Genomic DNA, 18,899 nt, shown 5'->3' with positions numbered 1-18,899 from the left:
TTCAAGAACTCATACTGCTGAGTCATACTCAGCATGATTAAGTAGGCTTCCTTAGAGTAAGTGAAGTACATTTGACAACATTTAAAATTAGTGCATGTTGGAAAAAGGGCATGTCTCTAAACATTAGGAAAAACCAATGATTCTATCAACGGTCTTTATCTTAACCGAAAACCAAAAAATCATACAAATACAAAAGAAGATTAGATCACATGCTAATTTGCATGTTAGCAAAATCATAATAATAAGTACAAAAACATTTCAAGACCTCATAATACTGGCAGCAGTGGGATTAAAGCATATGCTAATTTTGTATGTTAGCATAGTTATAAGAATAAGATAAAAAGGTTTTAAGGAACTCTTACTACTGGCAGCAGTGGGATTTGAACCTACAGGTCTGTTGTAAAATGGTTAAGTCTCTAAACAATAGGAAAAACCAATGATTCTATCAACTGTCTTTTCCTAAACAGAAATCCACACACTCATGCAAATACAAAATCATAAGAATTAGATCAAAAGGTTCTGAAGACCTACTGGCAGCAGTAGGATTTGAACCCACGCCTCTGAAGAGACTGGAGCCTTAATCCAGCCCCTTAGACCGCTCGGCCATGCTACCTTTAGCAGCATGATTTTTAAGATTCCTTATCTTAACTGAAAACCACAAAATTATACAAATACAAAAGAATAAATCACATGTTAATTTGCATGTTAGCAAAATCATAAGAATAAGTACAAAAACATTTCAAGACCGCATAATACTGGCAGCAGTGGGATTAAAGCATATGCTAATTTTGTATATTAGCGTATGTATAAGAATAAGATAAAAAGGTTTTAAGGAACTCTTACTACTGGCAGCAGTGGGATTTAAACCTACAGGTCTGTTGTAAAATGGTTAAGTCTCTAAACAATAGGAAAAAACAATGATTCTATCAACTGTCTTTTCCTAAACAGAAACCCACACACTCATGCAAATACAAAATCATTTGAATTAGATCAAAATGTTCTGAAGTGCAGCAGTGGGATTTGAACCCATGCCTCCAAAGATACTGGAGCCTAATTTCAGCGCCTTAGACCACTCAGCCATGCTACCTTTAACAGCATGATTTTTACGATTCCTTATCCTAACTGAAAATCGCAAAATTATACAAATACAAAAGATTAAATCACGTTAATTTGCATGTTAGCAAAATCATAAGAATAAGTACAAAAACATTTCAAGACCGCATAATACTGGCAGCAGTGGGATTAAAGCATATGCTAATTTTGTATGTTAGCATAATTATAAGAATAAGATAACAAGGTTTAACATAGCATAATGTTCTAGAATAGTCTGTTTAATCGCCGCATACTCACAGTTCCCCTGAGGGTCCATAGCTCTATAGGCTTCAGCAGCTCCACCCTCTAAGAACCCCACAAGATGTCGAACTCGCTCCCTTTCCGGTACTTCCATTAATCAACACTGATGCTCAAAGTCCTGGAAGAAGCCCTCAATGTCGCCTGCAGCCTCATTAAAGGGCTTAAAGTCTTTGTGGGACACTCTGGGGAGTTCCCTCATGGTGGGTGCTGAGGTTACAGTCTGTCTGGAGCTTCTAGCTGCTTCCAAAGCGATCTGCTCCAGCAATGCCATCTCCTGAGCTCTGTGAATGGCCTTCCTCTTATCGTCTATGGTGGCCTCTTCTCCCAGAAATGCCAACTCCTCCTCGTACCACACAACCCACTGACTTTTTTGGGTATTTACCTCCGGCTGCAGTCTTTCCTCCATTTGCTGTGAGGATCCTTCCTCAGTGTCATCTTGCAGGCGAACTCCTTCCAAAGCCTCAATTAGCTGCTCCTTGGAGAGTCCTTTAAAACGGACTCCTACTTCATGGGCCATTGTTTGTAGGTTCATCGCAGTCCAGCTCTTGTACTCTGCGGTGCTGGTTCCCAATGTTGATGGGCCTTTGTCCTCCATTCCTTCTGCTCTGATCCCACTGCTGCCAACCAGTTTGTGACGGGGTGTACAGCAGAGCAGGAAGGGACAACAGGCCGAGGGATGATCCAATGAGATTTATTAAAGCAGGGAGCATACAACATCAAATATCCATAATGTCCTTCAAGTCCACCAGAAGTCCACAATAAGCCCAAGGAAATAAACAGATCTGGAGGTGCTTTCCAGTAATCCCGCACCCGATAAACGAAACAATAGTCCTTCCACGAGTCCAACAGAACAGATTCGGGGGCACCTCCAGATAATCCTTGTGCCAGCTAACAAAGCAATAGTCCACATGAGTCCAAGGGATCCCAAAACAATCTCACGAACGACGAGATATGTCCTCAGCTCAAGTCTCATCCCGTACGCTTCCGCAGTCACAGATGGACGTGGGGTCTTGCCTCAGCTAAGAATCCCCACTCCTTCCCCTTTAAGGATCAACTCACATCTGATCTCAAAAATAAGAATGGATTATCTGAGCTCCTGGGATCCGCCCATGAAGGGGGGTAGGGGTCACACCTTCTATTCAATGGTTGGGTCCACCTGAAGATTCTAGACTGGTCGGCTCCTCTTAGTCTATCTAGTATGTACATATGACTAGCCACCTGCTGTGAGAAAGAATGGCTATTCTTCACTAGTGGTGTTGACAAACCTTAATTACATTATAGCTTAGGGCTGCAAGTATTGGGGGAAGGAGACATATTGTTACAGGTGAACTCCCAGCACAAGAAAATACATAAATTACAGCTAATAGAAACCAGAGAACAGTTACATACATCAAATGGCATATTATTCAAATACAGGACAGGGCAAAAGTACATATCATGACAGACATGTCTCTAAATATTAGGAAAAAAACAATAATTCTATCAACTGTTTTTATCTTAACCAGAAAGAAAACACTTAAGCAAATACAAAAGAAGATTAAAACACATGTAAGTTTGTATGTTAGTAAAATCATAAGAGTAAGTTCAAAACAATTTTCAAGCACATATCATACTGGCAGCAGTGGGATGAAAGCACATGCAAATTTTGTCTGTTTTCATAATTATAAGAATAAGATCAAAAGATTTTCAAGAACTCATACTGCTGAGTCATACTCAGCATGATTAAGTAGGCTTCCTTAGAGTAAGTGAAGTACATTTGACAACATTTAAAATTAGTGCATGTTGGAAAAAGGGCATGTCTCTAAACATTAGGAAAAACCAATGATTCTATCAACGGTCTTTATCTTAACCGAAAACCGAAAAATCATACAAATACAAAAGAAGATTAGATCACATGCTAATTTGCATGTTAGCAAAATCATAAGAATAAGTACAAAAACATTTCAAGACCTCATAATACTGGCAGCAGTGGGATTAAAGCATATGCTAATTTTGTATGTTAGCATAGTTATAAGAATAAGATAAAAAGGTTTTAAGGAACTCTTACTACTGGCAGCAGTGGGATTTGAACCTACAGGTCTGTTGTAAAATGGTTAAGTCTCTAAACAATAGGAAAAACCAATGATTCTATCAACTGTCTTTTCCTAAACAGAAATCCACACACTCATGCAAATACAAAATCATAAGAATTAGATCAAAAGGTTCTGAAGACCTACTGGCAGCAGTGGGATTTGAACCCACGCCTCCAAAGAGACTGGAACCTAAATCCAGCGCCTTAGACCACTCGGCCATGCTACCTTTAACAGCATGATTTTTACGATTCCTTATCTTAACTGAAAACCGCAAAATTATACAAATACAAAAGATTAAATCACATGTTAATTTGCATGTTAGCAAAATCATAAGAATAAGTACAAAAACATTTCAAGACCGCATAATACTGGCAGCAGTGGGATTAAAGCATATGCTAATTTTGTATATTAGCGTATGTATAAGAATAAGATAAAAAGGTTTTAAGGAACTCTTACTACTGGCAGCAGTGGGATTTAAACCTACAGGTCTGTTGTAAAATGGTTAAGTCTCTAAACAATAGGAAAAAACAATGATTCTATCAACTGTCTTTTCCTAAACAGAAACCCACACACTCATGCAAATACAAAATCATTTGAATTAGATCAAAATGTTCTGAAGACCTACTGGCAGCAGTGGGATTTGAACCCACGCCTCTGAAGAGACTGGAGCCTTAATCCAGCGCCATAGACCGCTCGGCCATGCTACCCTAATTTACTACATAAAAAAAGCTTCCTTAGAGTAAGTTTAGTGAATTTTCCTACAGTTTAACTTCTTCAAGGTGGAAAATGGATAGGTCTCTAAGCAAAAAGGAAAAAGCAATGATTCTATCTACTGTCTTTTGCAAAACAGCAAAGCATGGACTCATACAAATACAAAATAATAAAACACATGCTAATTTTTCTATTAGCAAAATCATAAATATAAGCTAAAAAGTTTCAAAGTAGAAATACACTGGCAGCAGTGGGATTTGAACCCACGCCTCCAAAGAGACTGGAGCCTAAGTCCAGCGCCTTAGACCACTCGGCCATGCTACCTTTAACAGCATGATTTTTACGATTCCTTATCTTAACTGAAAACCGCAAAATTATACAAATACAAAAGATTAAATCACATGTTAATTTGCATGTTAGCAAAATCATAAGAATAAGTACAAAAACATTTCAAGACCGCATAATACTGGCAGCAGTGGGATTAAAGCATATGCTAATTTTGTATGTTAGCATAATTATAAGAATAAAATAACAAGGTTTAACATAGCATTATGTTCTAGAATAGTCTGTTTAATCGCCGCATACTCACAGTTCCCCCGAGGGTCCATAGCTCTATAGGCTTCAGCAGCTCCACCCTCTAAGAACCCCACAAGATGTCGAACTCGCTCCCTTTCCGGGACTTCCATTAATCAACACTGATGCTCAAAGTCCTGGAAGAAGCCCTCAATGTCGCCTGCAGCCTCATTAAAGGGCTTAAAGTCTTTGTGGGACACTCTGGGGAGTTCCCTCATGGTGGGTGCTGAGGTTACAGTCTGTCTGGAGCTTCTAGCTGCTTCCAAAGTGATCTGCTCCAGCAATGCCATCTCCTGAGCTCTGTGAATGGCCTTCCTCTTATCGTCTATGGTGGCCTCTTCTCCCAGAAATGCCAACTCCTCCTCGTACCACACAACCCACTGACTTTTTTGGGTATTTACCTCCGGCTGCAGTCTTTCCTCCATTTGCTGTGAGGATCCTTCCTCAGTGTCATCTTGCAGGCGAACTCCTTCCAAAGCCTCAATTAGCTGCTCCTTGGAGAGTCCTTTAAAACGGACTCCTACTTCATGGGCCTTTGTTTGTAGGTTCATCGCAGTCCAGCTCTTGTACTCTGCGGTGCTGGTTCCCAATGTTGATGGGCCTTTGTCCTCCATTCCTTCTGCTCTGATCCCACTGCTGCCAACCAGTTTGTGACGGGGTGTACAGCAGAGCAGGAAGGGACAACAGGCCGAGGGATGATCCAATGAGATTTATTAAAGCAGGGAGCATTCAACATCAAATATCCATAATGTCCTTCAAGTCCACCAGAAGTCCACAATAAGCCCAAGGAAATAAACAGATCTGGAGGTGCTTTCCAGTAATCCCGCACCCGATAAACGAAACAATAGTCCTTCCACGAGTCCAACAGAACAGATTCGGGGGCACCTCCAGATAATCCTTGTGCCAGCTAACAAAGCAATAGTCCACATGAGTCCAAGGGATCCCAAAACAATCTCACGAACGACGAGATATGTCCTCAGCTCAAGTCTCATCCAGTACGCTTCCGCAGTCACAGATGGACGTGGGGTCTTGCCTCAGCTAAGAATCCCCACTCCTTCCCCTTTAAGGATCAACTCACATCTGATCTCAAAAATAAGAATGGATTTTCTGAGCTCCTGGGATCCGCCCATGAAGGGGGGTAGGGGTCACACCTTCTATTCAATGGTTGGGTCCACCTGAAGATTCTAGACTGGTGGGCTCCTCTTAGTCTATCTAGTATGTACATATGACTAGCCACCTGCTGTGAGAAAGAATGGCTATTCTTCACTAGTGGTGTTGACAAACGTTAATTACATTATAGCTTAGGGCTGCAAGTATTGGGGGAAGGAGAGATATTGTTACAGGTGAAGTCCCAGCACAAGAAAATACATAAATTACAGCTAATAGAAACCAGAGAACAGTTACATACATCAAATGGCATATTATTCAAATACAGGACAGGGCGAAAGTACATATCATGACAGACATGTCTCTAAATATTAGGAAAAAAACAATAATTCTATCAACTGTTTTTATCTTAACCAGAAAGAAAACACTTAAGCAAATACAAAAGAAGATTAAAACACATGTAAGTTTGTATGTTAGTAAAATCATAAGAGTAAGTTCAAAACAATTTTCAAGCACATATCATACTGGCAGCAGTGGGATGAAAGCACATGCAAATTTTGTCTGTTTTCATAATTATAAGAATAAGATCAAAAGATTTTCAAGAACTCATACTGCTGAGTCATACTCAGCATGATTAAGTAAGCTTCCTTAGAGTAAGTGAAGTACATTTGACAACATTTAAAATTAGTGCATGTTGGAAAAAGGACATGTCTCTAAACATTAGGAAAAACCAATGATTCTATCAACGGTCTTTATCTTAACCAAAAACCGAAAAATCATACAAATACAAAAGAAGATTAGATCACATGCTAATTTGCATGTTAGCAAAATCATAAGAATAAGTACAAAAACATTTCAAGACCTCATAATACTGGCAGCAGTGGGATTAAAGCATATGCTAATTTTGTATGTTAGCATAGTTATAAGAATAAGATAAAAAGGTTTTAAGGAACTCTTACTACTGGCAGCAGTGGGATTTGAACCTACAGGTCTGTTGTAAAATGGTTAAGTCTCTAAACAATAGGAAAAACCAATGATTCTATCAACTGTCTTTTCCTAAACAGAAATCCACACACTCATGCAAATACAAAATCATAAGAATTAGATCAAAAGGTTCTGAAGACCTACCGATAAACGAAACAATAGTCCTTCCACGAGTCCAACAGAACAGATTCGGGGGCTTTGATTCGTGGGATTTGAACCCACGCCTCCAAAGAGACTGGAACCTAAATCCAGCGCCTTAGACCACTCGGCCATGCTACCTTTAACAGCATGATTTTTACGATTCCTTATCTTAACTGAAAACCGCAAAATTATACAAATACAAAAGATTAAATCACATGTTAATTTGCATGTTAGCAAAATCATAAGAATAAGTACAAAAACATTTCAAGACCGCATAATACTGGCAGCAGTGGGATTAAAGCATATGCTAATTTTGTATATTAGCGTATGTATAAGAATAAGATAAAAAGGTTTTAAGGAACTCTTACTACTGGCAGCAGTGGGATTTAAACCTACAGGTCTGTTGTAAAATGGTTAAGTCTCTAAACAATAGGAAAAAACAATGATTCTATCAACTGTCTTTTCCTAAACAGAAACCCACACACTCATGCAAATACAAAATCATTTGAATTAGATCAAAATGTTCTGAAGACCTACTGGCAGCAGTGGGATTTGAACCCACGCCTCTGAAGAGACTGGAGCCTTAATCCAGCGCCATAGACCGCTCGGCCATGCTACCCTAATTTACTACATAAAAAAAGCTTCCTTAGAGTAAGTTTAGTGAATTTTCCTACAGTTTAACTTCTTCAAGGTGGAAAATGGATAGGTCTCTAAGCAAAAAGGAAAAAGCAATGATTCTATCTACTGTCTTTTGCAAAACAGCAAAGCATGGACTCATACAAATACAAAATAATAAAACACATGCTAATTTTTCTATTAGCAAAATCATAAATATAAGCTAAAAAGTTTCAAAGTAGAAATACACTGGCAGCAGTGGGATTTGAACCCACGCCTCCAAAGAGACTGGAGCCTAAGTCCAGCGCCTTAGACCACTCGGCCATGCTACCTTTAACAGCATGATTTTTACGATTCCTTATCTTAACTGAAAACCGCAAAATTATACAAATACAAAAGATTAAATCACATGTTAATTTGCATGTTAGCAAAATCATAAGAATAAGTACAAAAACATTTCAAGACCGCATAATACTGGCAGCAGTGGGATTAAAGCATATGCTAATTTTGTATGTTAGCATAATTATAAGAATAAAATAACAAGGTTTAACATAGCATTATGTTCTAGAATAGTCTGTTTAATCGCCGCATACTCACAGTTCCCCCGAGGGTCCATAGCTCTATAGGCTTCAGCAGCTCCACCCTCTAAGAACCCCACAAGATGTCGAACTCGCTCCCTTTCCGGGACTTCCATTAATCAACACTGATGCTCAAAGTCCTGGAAGAAGCCCTCAATGTCGCCTGCAGCCTCATTAAAGGTCTTAAAGTCTTTGTGGGACACTCTGGGGAGTTCCCTCATGGTGGGTGCTGAGGTTACAGTCTGTCTGGAGCTTCTAGCTGCTTCCAAAGTGATCTGCTCCAGCAATGCCATCTCCTGAGCTCTGTGAATGGCCTTCCTCTTATCGTCTATGGTGGCCTCTTCTCCCAGAAATGCCAACTCCTCCTCGTACCACACAACCCACTGACTTTTTTGGGTATTTACCTCCGGCTGCAGTCTTTCCTCCATTTGCTGTGAGGATCCTTCCTCAGTGTCATCTTGCAGGCGAACTCCTTCCAAAGCCTCAATTAGCTGCTCCTTGGAGAGTCCTTTAAAACGGACTCCTACTTCATGGGCCTTTGTTTGTAGGTTCATCGCAGTCCAGCTCTTGTACTCTGCGGTGCTGGTTCCCAATGTTGATGGGCCTTTGTCCTCCATTCCTTCTGCTCTGATCCCACTGCTGCCAACCAGTTTGTGACGGGGTGTACAGCAGAGCAGGAAGGGACAACAGGCCGAGGGATGATCCAATGAGATTTATTAAAGCAGGGAGCATTCAACATCAAATATCCATAATGTCCTTCAAGTCCACCAGAAGTCCACAATAAGCCCAAGGAAATAAACAGATCTGGAGGTGCTTTCCAGTAATCCCGCACCCGATAAACGAAACAATAGTCCTTCCACGAGTCCAACAGAACAGATTCGGGGGCACCTCCAGATAATCCTTGTGCCAGCTAACAAAGCAATAGTCCACATGAGTCCAAGGGATCCCAAAACAATCTCACGAACGACGAGATATGTCCTCAGCTCAAGTCTCATCCAGTACGCTTCCGCAGTCACAGATGGACGTGGGGTCTTGCCTCAGCTAAGAATCCCCACTCCTTCCCCTTTAAGGATCAACTCACATCTGATCTCAAAAATAAGAATGGATTTTCTGAGCTCCTGGGATCCGCCCATGAAGGGGGGTAGGGGTCACACCTTCTATTCAATGGTTGGGTCCACCTGAAGATTCTAGACTGGTGGGCTCCTCTTAGTCTATCTAGTATGTACATATGACTAGCCACCTGCTGTGAGAAAGAATGGCTATTCTTCACTAGTGGTGTTGACAAACGTTAATTACATTATAGCTTAGGGCTGCAAGTATTGGGGGAAGGAGAGATATTGTTACAGGTGAAGTCCCAGCACAAGAAAATACATAAATTACAGCTAATAGAAACCAGAGAACAGTTACATACATCAAATGGCATATTATTCAAATACAGGACAGGGCGAAAGTACATATCATGACAGACATGTCTCTAAATATTAGGAAAAAAACAATAATTCTATCAACTGTTTTTATCTTAACCAGAAAGAAAACACTTAAGCAAATACAAAAGAAGATTAAAACACATGTAAGTTTGTATGTTAGTAAAATCATAAGAGTAAGTTCAAAACAATTTTCAAGCACATATCATACTGGCAGCAGTGGGATGAAAGCACATGCAAATTTTGTCTGTTTTCATAATTATAAGAATAAGATCAAAAGATTTTCAAGAACTCATACTGCTGAGTCATACTCAGCATGATTAAGTAAGCTTCCTTAGAGTAAGTGAAGTACATTTGACAACATTTAAAATTAGTGCATGTTGGAAAAAGGACATGTCTCTAAACATTAGGAAAAACCAATGATTCTATCAACGGTCTTTATCTTAACCAAAAACCGAAAAATCATACAAATACAAAAGAAGATTAGATCACATGCTAATTTGCATGTTAGCAAAATCATAAGAATAAGTACAAAAACATTTCAAGACCTCATAATACTGGCAGCAGTGGGATTAAAGCATATGCTAATTTTGTATGTTAGCATAGTTGTAAGAATAAGATAAAAAGGTTTTAAGGAACTCTTACTACTGGCAGCAGTGGGATTTGAACCTACCGGTCTGTTTTAAAATGGTTAAGTCTCTAAACAATAGGAAAAAACCAATGATTCTATCAACTGTCTTTTCCTAAACAGAAATCCACACACTCATGCAAATACAAAATCATTTGAATTAGATCAAAATGTTCTGAAGTGCAGCAGTGGGATTTGAACCCACGCCTCCAAAGATACTGGAACCTAATTTCAGCGCCTTAGTCCACTCGGCCATGCTACCTTTAACAGCATGATTTTTACGATTCCTTATCTTAACTGAAAACCGCAAAATTATACAAATACAAAAGATTAAATCACATGTTAATTTGCATGTTAGCAAAATCATAAGAATAAGTACAAAAACATTTCAAGACCGCATAATACTGGCAGCAGTGGGATTAAAGCATATGCTAATTTTGTATGTTAGCATAATTATAAGAATAAGATAACAAGGTTTAACATAGCATAATGTTCTAGAATAGTCTGTTTAATCGCCGCATACTCACAGTTCCCCCGAGGGTCCATAGCTCTATAGGCTTCAGCAGCTCCACCCTCTAAGAACCCCACAAGATGTCGAACTCGCTCCCTTTCCGGGACTTCCATTAATCAACACTGATGCTCAAAGTCCTGGAAGAAGCCCTCAATGTCGCCTGCAGCCTCATTAAAGGTCTTAAAGTCTTTGTGGGACACTCTGGGGAGTTCCCTCATGGTGGGTGCTGAGGTTACAGTCTGTCTGGAGCTTCTAGCTGCTTCCAAAGTGATCTGCTCCAGCAATGCCATCTCCTGAGCTCTGTGAATGGCCTTCCTCTTATCGTCTATGGTGGCCTCTTCTCCCAGAAATGCCAACTCCTCCTCGTACCACACAACCCACTGACTTTTTTGGGTATTTACCTCCGGCTGCAGTCTTTCCTCCATTTGCTGTGAGGATCCTTCCTCAGTGTCATCTTGCAGGCGAACTCCTTCCAAAGCCTCAATTAGCTGCTCCTTGGAGAGTCCTTTAAAACGGACTCCTACTTCATGGGCCTTTGTTTGTAGGTTCATCGCAGTCCAGCTCTTGTACTCTGCGGTGCTGGTTCCCAATGTTGATGGGCCTTTGTCCTCCATTCCTTCTGCTCTGATCCCACTGCTGCCAACCAGTTTGTGACGGGGTGTACAGCAGAGCAGGAAGGGACAACAGGCCGAGGGATGATCCAATGAGATTTATTAAAGCAGGGAGCATTCAACATCAAATATCCATAATGTCCTTCAAGTCCACCAGAAGTCCACAATAAGCCCAAGGAAATAAACAGATCTGGAGGTGCTTTCCAGTAATCCCGCACCCGATAAACGAAACAATAGTCCTTCCACGAGTCCAACAGAACAGATTCGGGGGCACCTCCAGATAATCCTTGTGCCAGCTAACAAAGCAATAGTCCACATGAGTCCAAGGGATCCCAAAACAATCTCACGAACGACGAGATATGTCCTCAGCTCAAGTCTCATCCAGTACGCTTCCGCAGTCACAGATGGACGTGGGGTCTTGCCTCAGCTAAGAATCCCCACTCCTTCCCCTTTAAGGATCAACTCACATCTGATCTCAAAAATAAGAATGGATTTTCTGAGCTCCTGGGATCCGCCCATGAAGGGGGGTAGGGGTCACACCTTCTATTCAATGGTTGGGTCCACCTGAAGATTCTAGACTGGTGGGCTCCTCTTAGTCTATCTAGTATGTACATATGACTAGCCACCTGCTGTGAGAAAGAATGGCTATTCTTCACTAGTGGTGTTGACAAACGTTAATTACATTATAGCTTAGGGCTGCAAGTATTGGGGGAAGGAGAGATATTGTTACAGGTGAAGTCCCAGCACAAGAAAATACATAAATTACAGCTAATAGAAACCAGAGAACAGTTACATACATCAAATGGCATATTATTCAAATACAGGACAGGGCGAAAGTACATATCATGACAGACATGTCTCTAAATATTAGGAAAAAAACAATAATTCTATCAACTGTTTTTATCTTAACCAGAAAGAAAACACTTAAGCAAATACAAAAGAAGATTAAAACACATGTAAGTTTGTATGTTAGTAAAATCATAAGAGTAAGTTCAAAACAATTTTCAAGCACATATCATACTGGCAGCAGTGGGATGAAAGCACATGCAAATTTTGTCTGTTTTCATAATTATAAGAATAAGATCAAAAGATTTTCAAGAACTCATACTGCTGAGTCATACTCAGCATGATTAAGTAAGCTTCCTTAGAGTAAGTGAAGTACATTTGACAACATTTAAAATTAGTGCATGTTGGAAAAAGGACATGTCTCTAAACATTAGGAAAAACCAATGATTCTATCAACGGTCTTTATCTTAACCAAAAACCGAAAAATCATACAAATACAAAAGAAGATTAGATCACATGCTAATTTGCATGTTAGCAAAATCATAAGAATAAGTACAAAAACATTTCAAGACCTCATAATACTGGCAGCAGTGGGATTAAAGCATATGCTAATTTTGTATGTTAGCATAGTTGTAAGAATAAGATAAAAAGGTTTTAAGGAACTCTTACTACTGGCAGCAGTGGGATTTGAACCTACCGGTCTGTTTTAAAATGGTTAAGTCTCTAAACAATAGGAAAAAACCAATGATTCTATCAACTGTCTTTTCCTAAACAGAAATCCACACACTCATGCAAATACAAAATCATTTGAATTAGATCAAAATGTTCTGAAGTGCAGCAGTGGGATTTGAACCCACGCCTCCAAAGATACTGGAACCTAATTTCAGCGCCTTAGTCCACTCGGCCATGCTACCTTTAACAGCATGATTTTTACGATTCCTTATCTTAACTGAAAACCGCAAAATTATACAAATACAAAAGATTAAATCACATGTTAATTTGCATGTTAGCAAAATCATAAGAATAAGTACAAAAACATTTCAAGACCGCATAATACTGGCAGCAGTGGGATTAAAGCATATGCTAATTTTGTATGTTAGCATAATTATAAGAATAAGATAACAAGGTTTAACATAGCATAATGTTCTAGAATAGTCTGTTTAATCGCCGCATACTCACAGTTCCCCCGAGGGTCCATAGCTCTATAGGCTTCAGCAGCTCCACCCTCTAAGAACCCCACAAGATGTCGAACTCGCTCCCTTTCCGGGACTTCCATTAATCAACACTGATGCTCAAAGTCCTGGAAGAAGCCCTCAATGTCGCCTGCAGCCTCATTAAAGGGCTTAAAGTCTTTGTGGGACACTCTGGGGAGTTCCCTCATGGTGGGTGCTGAGGTTACAGTCTGTCTGGAGCTTCTAGCTGCTTCCAAAGCGATCTGCTCCAGCAATGCCATCTCCTGAGCTCTGTGAATGGCCTTCCTCTTATCGTCTATGGTGGCCTCTTCTCCCAGAAATGCCAACTCCTCCTCGTACCACACAACCCACTGACTTTTTTGGGTATTTACCTCCGGCTGCAGTCTTTCCTCCATTTGCTGTGAGGATCCTTCCTCAGTGTCATCTTGCAGGCGAACTCCTTCCAAAGCCTCAATTAGCTGCTCCTTGGAGAGTCCTTTAAAACGGACTCCTACTTCATGGGCCTTTGTTTGTAGGTTCATCGCAGTCCAGCTCTTGTACTCTGCGGTGCTGGTTCCCAATGTTGATGGGCCTTTGTCCTCCATTCCTTCTGCTCTGATCCCACTGCTGCCAACCAGTTTGTGATGGGGTGTACAGCAGAGCAGGAAGGGACAACGGGCCAAGGGATGATCCAATGAGATTTATTAAAGCAGGGAGCATACAACATCAAATATATATAATGTCCTTCAAGTCCACCAGAAGTCCACAATAAGCCCAAGTAAATAAACAGATCTGGAGGTGCTTTCCAGTAATCCCGCACCCGATAAACGAAACAATAGTCCTTCCACGAGTCCAACAGAACAGATTCGGGGGCACCTCCAGATAATCCTTGTGCCAGCTAACAAAGCAATAGTCCACATGAGTCCAAGGGATGCCAAAACAATCTCACGAACGACGAGATATGTCCTCAGCTCAAGTCTCATCCCGTTCGCTTCCGCAGTCACAGATGGACGTGGGGTCTTGCCTCAGCTAAGAATCCCCACTCCTTCCCCTTTAAGGATCAACTCACATCTGATCTCAAAAATAAGAATGGATTGTCTGAGCTCCTGGGATCCGCCCATGAAGGGGGGTGGGGGTCACACCTTCTATTCAATGGTTGGGTCCACCTGAAGATTCTAGACTGGTGGGCTCCTCTTAGTCTATCTAGTATGTACATATGACTAGCCACCTGCTGTGAGAAAGAATGGCTATTCTTCACTAGTGGTGTTGACAAACCTTAATTACATTATAGCTTAGGGCTGCAAGTATTGGGGGAAGGAGACATATTGTTACAGGTGAACTCCCTGCACAAGAAAATACATAAATTACAGCTAATAGAAACCAGAGAACAGTTACATACATCAAATGGCATATTATTCAAATACAGGACAGGGCAAAAGTACATATCATGACAGACATGTCTCTAAATATTAGGAAAAAAACAATAATTCTATCAACTGTTTTTATCTTAACCAGAAAGAAAACACTTAAGCAAATACAAAAGAAGATTAAAACACATGTAAGTTTGTATGTTAGTAAAATCATAAGAGTACGTTCAAAACAATTTTCAAGCACATATCATACTGGCAGCAGTGGGATGAAAGCACATGCAAATTTTGTCTGTTTTCATAATTATGAGAATAAGATCAAAAGATTTTCAAGAACTCATACTGCTGAGTCATACTCAGCATGATTAAGTAGGCTTCCTTAGAGTAAGTGAAGTACATTTGACAACATTTAAAATTAGTGCATGTTGGAAAAAGGGCATGTCTCTAAACATTAGGAAAAACCAATGATTCTATGAACGGTCTTTATCTTAACCGAAAACCGAAAAATCATACAAATACAAAAGAAGATTAGATCACATGCTAATTTGCATGTTAGCAAAATCATAAGAATAAGTACAAAAACATTTCAAGACCTCATAATACTGGCAGCAGTGGGATTAAAGCATATGCTAATTTTGTATGTTAGCATAGTTATAAGAATAAGATAAAAAGGTTTTAAGGAACTCTTACTACTGGCAGCAGTGGGATTTGAACCTACAGGTCTGTTGTAAAATGGTTAAGTCTCTAAACAATAGGAAAAACCAATGATTCTATCAACTGTCTTTTCCTAAACAGAAACCCACACACTCATGCAAATACAAAATCATTTGAATTAGATCAAAATGTTCTGAAGACCTACTGGCAGCAGTGGGATTTGAACCCACGCCTCTGAAGAGACTGGAGCTTTAATCCAGCGCCGTAGACCGCTCGGCCATGCTACCCTAATATACTACACAAAAAAAAGCTTCCTTAGAGTAAGTTTAGTGAATTTTCCTACAGTTTAACTTCTTCAAGGTGGAAAATGGATAGGTCTCTAAGCAAAAAGGAAAAAGCAATGATTCTATCTACTGTCTTTTGCATGCACTCATACAAATACAAAATAATAAAACACATGCTAATTTTTCTATTAGCAAAATCATAAATATAAGCTAAAAAGTTTCAAAGTAAAAATACACTGGCAGCAGTGGGATTTGAACCGTGGGATTTGAGCAGTGGGGCTGAACTGGATGGACAAATGTCTTTTTTCGGCCTTACTAACTATGTTACTATGCCTCCAAAGAGACTGGAGCCTAAATCCAGCGCCTTAGACCACTCGGCCATGCTACCTTTAACAGCATGATTTTTACGATTCCTTATCTTAACTGAAAACCGCAAAATTATACAAATACAAAAGATTAAATCACATGTTAATTTGCATGTTAGCAAAATCATAAAAATAAGTACAAAAACATTTCAAGACCGCATAATACTGGCAGCAGTGGGATTAAAGTATATGCTAATTTTGTATGTTAGCATAATTATAAGAATAAGATAACAAGGTTTAACATAGCATAATGTTCTAGAATAGTCTGTTTAATCGCCGCATACTCACAGTTCGCCCGAGGGTCCATAGCTCTATAGGCTTCAGCAGCTCCACCCTCTAAGAACCCCACAAGATGTCGAACTCGCTCCCTTTCCGGGACTTCCATTAATCAACACTGATGCTCAAAGTCCTGGAAGAAGCCCTCAATGTCGCCTGCAGCCTCATTAAAGGGCTTAAAGTCTTTGTGGGACACTCTGGGGAGTTCCCTCATGGTGGGTGCTGAGGTTACAGTCTGTCTGGAGCTTCTAGCTGCTTCCAAAGCGATCTGCTCCAGCAATGCCATCTCCTGAGCTCTGTGAATGGCCTTCCTCTTATCGTCTATGGTGGCCTCTTCTCCCAGAAATGCCAACTCCTCCTCGTACCACATAACCCACTGACTTTTTTGGGTATTTACCTCCGGCTGCAGTCTTTCCTCCATTTGCTGTGAGGATCCTTACTCAGTGTCATCTTGCAGGCGAACTCCTTCCAAAGCCTCAATTAGCTGCTCCTTGGAGAGTCCTTTAAAACGGACTCCTACTTCATGGGCCTTTGTTTGTAGGTTCATCGCAGTCCAGCTCTTGTACTCTGCGGTGCTGGTTCCCAATGTTGATGGGCCTTTGTCCTCCATTCCTTCTGCTCTGATCCCACTGCTGCCAACCAGTTTGTGACGGGGTGTACAGCAGAGCAGGAAGGGACAACAGGCCGAGGGATGATCCAATGAGATTTATTAAAGCAGGGAGCATACAACATCAAATATCCATAATGTCCTTCAAGTCCACCAGAAGTCCACAATAAGCCCAAGTAAATAAACAGATCTGGAGGTGCTTTCCAGTAATCCCGCACCCGATAAACGAAACAATAGTCCTTCCACGAGTCCAACAGAACAGGTTCGGGGGCACCTCCCGATAATCCTTGTGCCAGCTAACAAAGCAATAGTCCACATGAGTCCAAGGGATCCCAAAACAATCTCACAAACGACGAGATATGTCCTCAGCTCAAGTCTCATCCCGTTCGCTTCTGCAGTCACAGATGGACGTGGGGTCTTGCCTCAGCTAAGAATCCCCACTCCTTCCCCTTTAAGGATCAACTCACATCTGATCTCAAAAATAAGAATGGATTGTCTGAGCTCCTGGGATCCGCCCATGAAGGGGGGTGGGGGTCACACCTTCTATTCAATGGTTGGGTCCACCTGAAGATTCTAGACTGGTCGGTTCCTCTTAGTCTATCTAGTATGTACATATGACTAGCCACCTGCTGTGAGAAAGAATGGCTATTCTTCACTAGTGGTGTTGACAAACCTTAATTACATTATAGCTTAGGGCTGCAAGTTTTGGGGGAAGGAGACATATTGTTACAGGTGAACTCCCAGCACAAGAAAATACATAAATTACAGCTAATAGAAACCAGAGAACAGTTACATACATCAAATGGCATATTATTCAAATACAGGACAGGGCAAAAGTACATATCATGACAGACATGTCTCTAAATATTAGGAAAAAAACAATAATTCTATCAACTGTTTTTATCTTAACCAGAAAGAAAACACTTAAGCAAATACAAAAGAAGATTAAAACACATGTAAGTTTGTATGTTAGTAAAATCATAAGAGTAAGTTCAAAACAATTTTCAAGCACATATCATACTGGCAGCAGTGGGATGAAAGCACATGCAAATTTTGTCTGTTTTCATAATTATAAGAATAAGATCAAAAGATTTTCAAGAACTCATACTGCTGAGTCATACTCAGCATGATTAAGTAGGCTTCCTTAGAGTAAGTGAAGTACATTTGACAACATTTAAAATTAGTGCATGTTGGAAAAAGGGCATGTCTCTAAACATTAGGAAAAACCAATGATTCTATCAACGGTCTTTATCTTAACTGAAAACCGAAAAATCATACAAATACAAAAGAAGATTAGATCACATGCTAATTTGCATGTTAGCAAAATCATAAGAATAAGTACAAAAACATTTCAAGACCTCATAATACTGGCAGCAGTGGGATTAAAGCATATGCTAATTTTGTATGTTAGCATAGTTATAAGAATAAGATAAAAAGGTTTTAAGGAACTCTTACTACTGGCAGCAGTGGGATTTGAACCTACAGGTCTGTTGTAAAATGGTTAAGTCTCTAAACAATAGGAAAAACCAATGATTCTATCAACTGTCTTTTCCTAAACAGAAATCCACACACTCATGCAAATACAAAATCATAAGAATTAGATCAAAAGGTTCTGAAGACCTACTGGCAGCAGTGGGATTTGAACCCACGCCTCTGAAGAGACTGGAGCCTTAATCCAGCGCCTTAGACCACTCGGCCATGCTACCTTAATATACTACATGAAAAAAGCTTCCTTAGAGTAAGTTTAGTGAATTTTCATACATTTTAACTTCTTCAAGGTGGAAAATGGATAGGTCTCTAAGCAAAAAGAAAAAAGCAATGATTCTATCTACTGTCTTTTGCATGCACTTATACAAATACAAAATAATAAAACACATGCTAATTGTTCTATTAGCAAAATCATAAATATAAGCTAAAAAGTTTCAAAGAAAAAATACACTGGCAGCAGTGGGATTTGAACCCACGCCTCCAAAGAGACTGGCGCCTAAATCCAGCGCCTTAGACCACTCGGCCATGCTACCTTTAACAGCATGATTTTTACGATTCCTTATCTTAACTGAAAACCGCAAAATTATACAAA

The 18,899-nt window shown here is 40.1% G+C and overlaps 5 non-coding genes across 5 annotated transcripts; all 5 read right to left on the bottom strand.

The window, feature by feature from the left end:
- Nucleotides 1-3,569: 3,569 nt before the first annotated feature.
- TRNAL-UAG (transfer RNA leucine (anticodon UAG)) lies at nt 3,570-3,651 on the bottom strand. The gene has a single exon. It is a non-coding gene; the product is annotated as a tRNA-Leu (tRNA).
- Nucleotides 3,652-4,378: 727 nt separating this feature from the next.
- On the bottom strand, nt 4,379-4,460 carry TRNAL-UAG (transfer RNA leucine (anticodon UAG)). The gene has a single exon. It is a non-coding gene; the product is annotated as a tRNA-Leu (tRNA).
- Nucleotides 4,461-7,806: 3,346 nt separating this feature from the next.
- TRNAL-UAG (transfer RNA leucine (anticodon UAG)) lies at nt 7,807-7,888 on the bottom strand. The gene has a single exon. It is a non-coding gene; the product is annotated as a tRNA-Leu (tRNA).
- Nucleotides 7,889-15,492: 7,604 nt separating this feature from the next.
- TRNAF-AAA (transfer RNA phenylalanine (anticodon AAA)) lies at nt 15,493-15,574 on the bottom strand. Its single transcript has one exon. It is a non-coding gene; the product is annotated as a tRNA-Phe (tRNA).
- Nucleotides 15,575-18,443: 2,869 nt separating this feature from the next.
- On the bottom strand, nt 18,444-18,525 carry TRNAL-AAG (transfer RNA leucine (anticodon AAG)). The gene has a single exon. It is a non-coding gene; the product is annotated as a tRNA-Leu (tRNA).
- Between the last annotated feature and the right edge of the window lie 374 nt (nt 18,526-18,899).

Source organism: Ranitomeya imitator, chromosome 4 (assembly GCF_032444005.1).
Source record: "Ranitomeya imitator isolate aRanImi1 chromosome 4, aRanImi1.pri, whole genome shotgun sequence".
NCBI lineage: Eukaryota > Metazoa > Chordata > Amphibia > Anura > Dendrobatidae > Ranitomeya > Ranitomeya imitator.
This window is presented reverse-complemented; position numbering and strand designations above follow the sequence as displayed.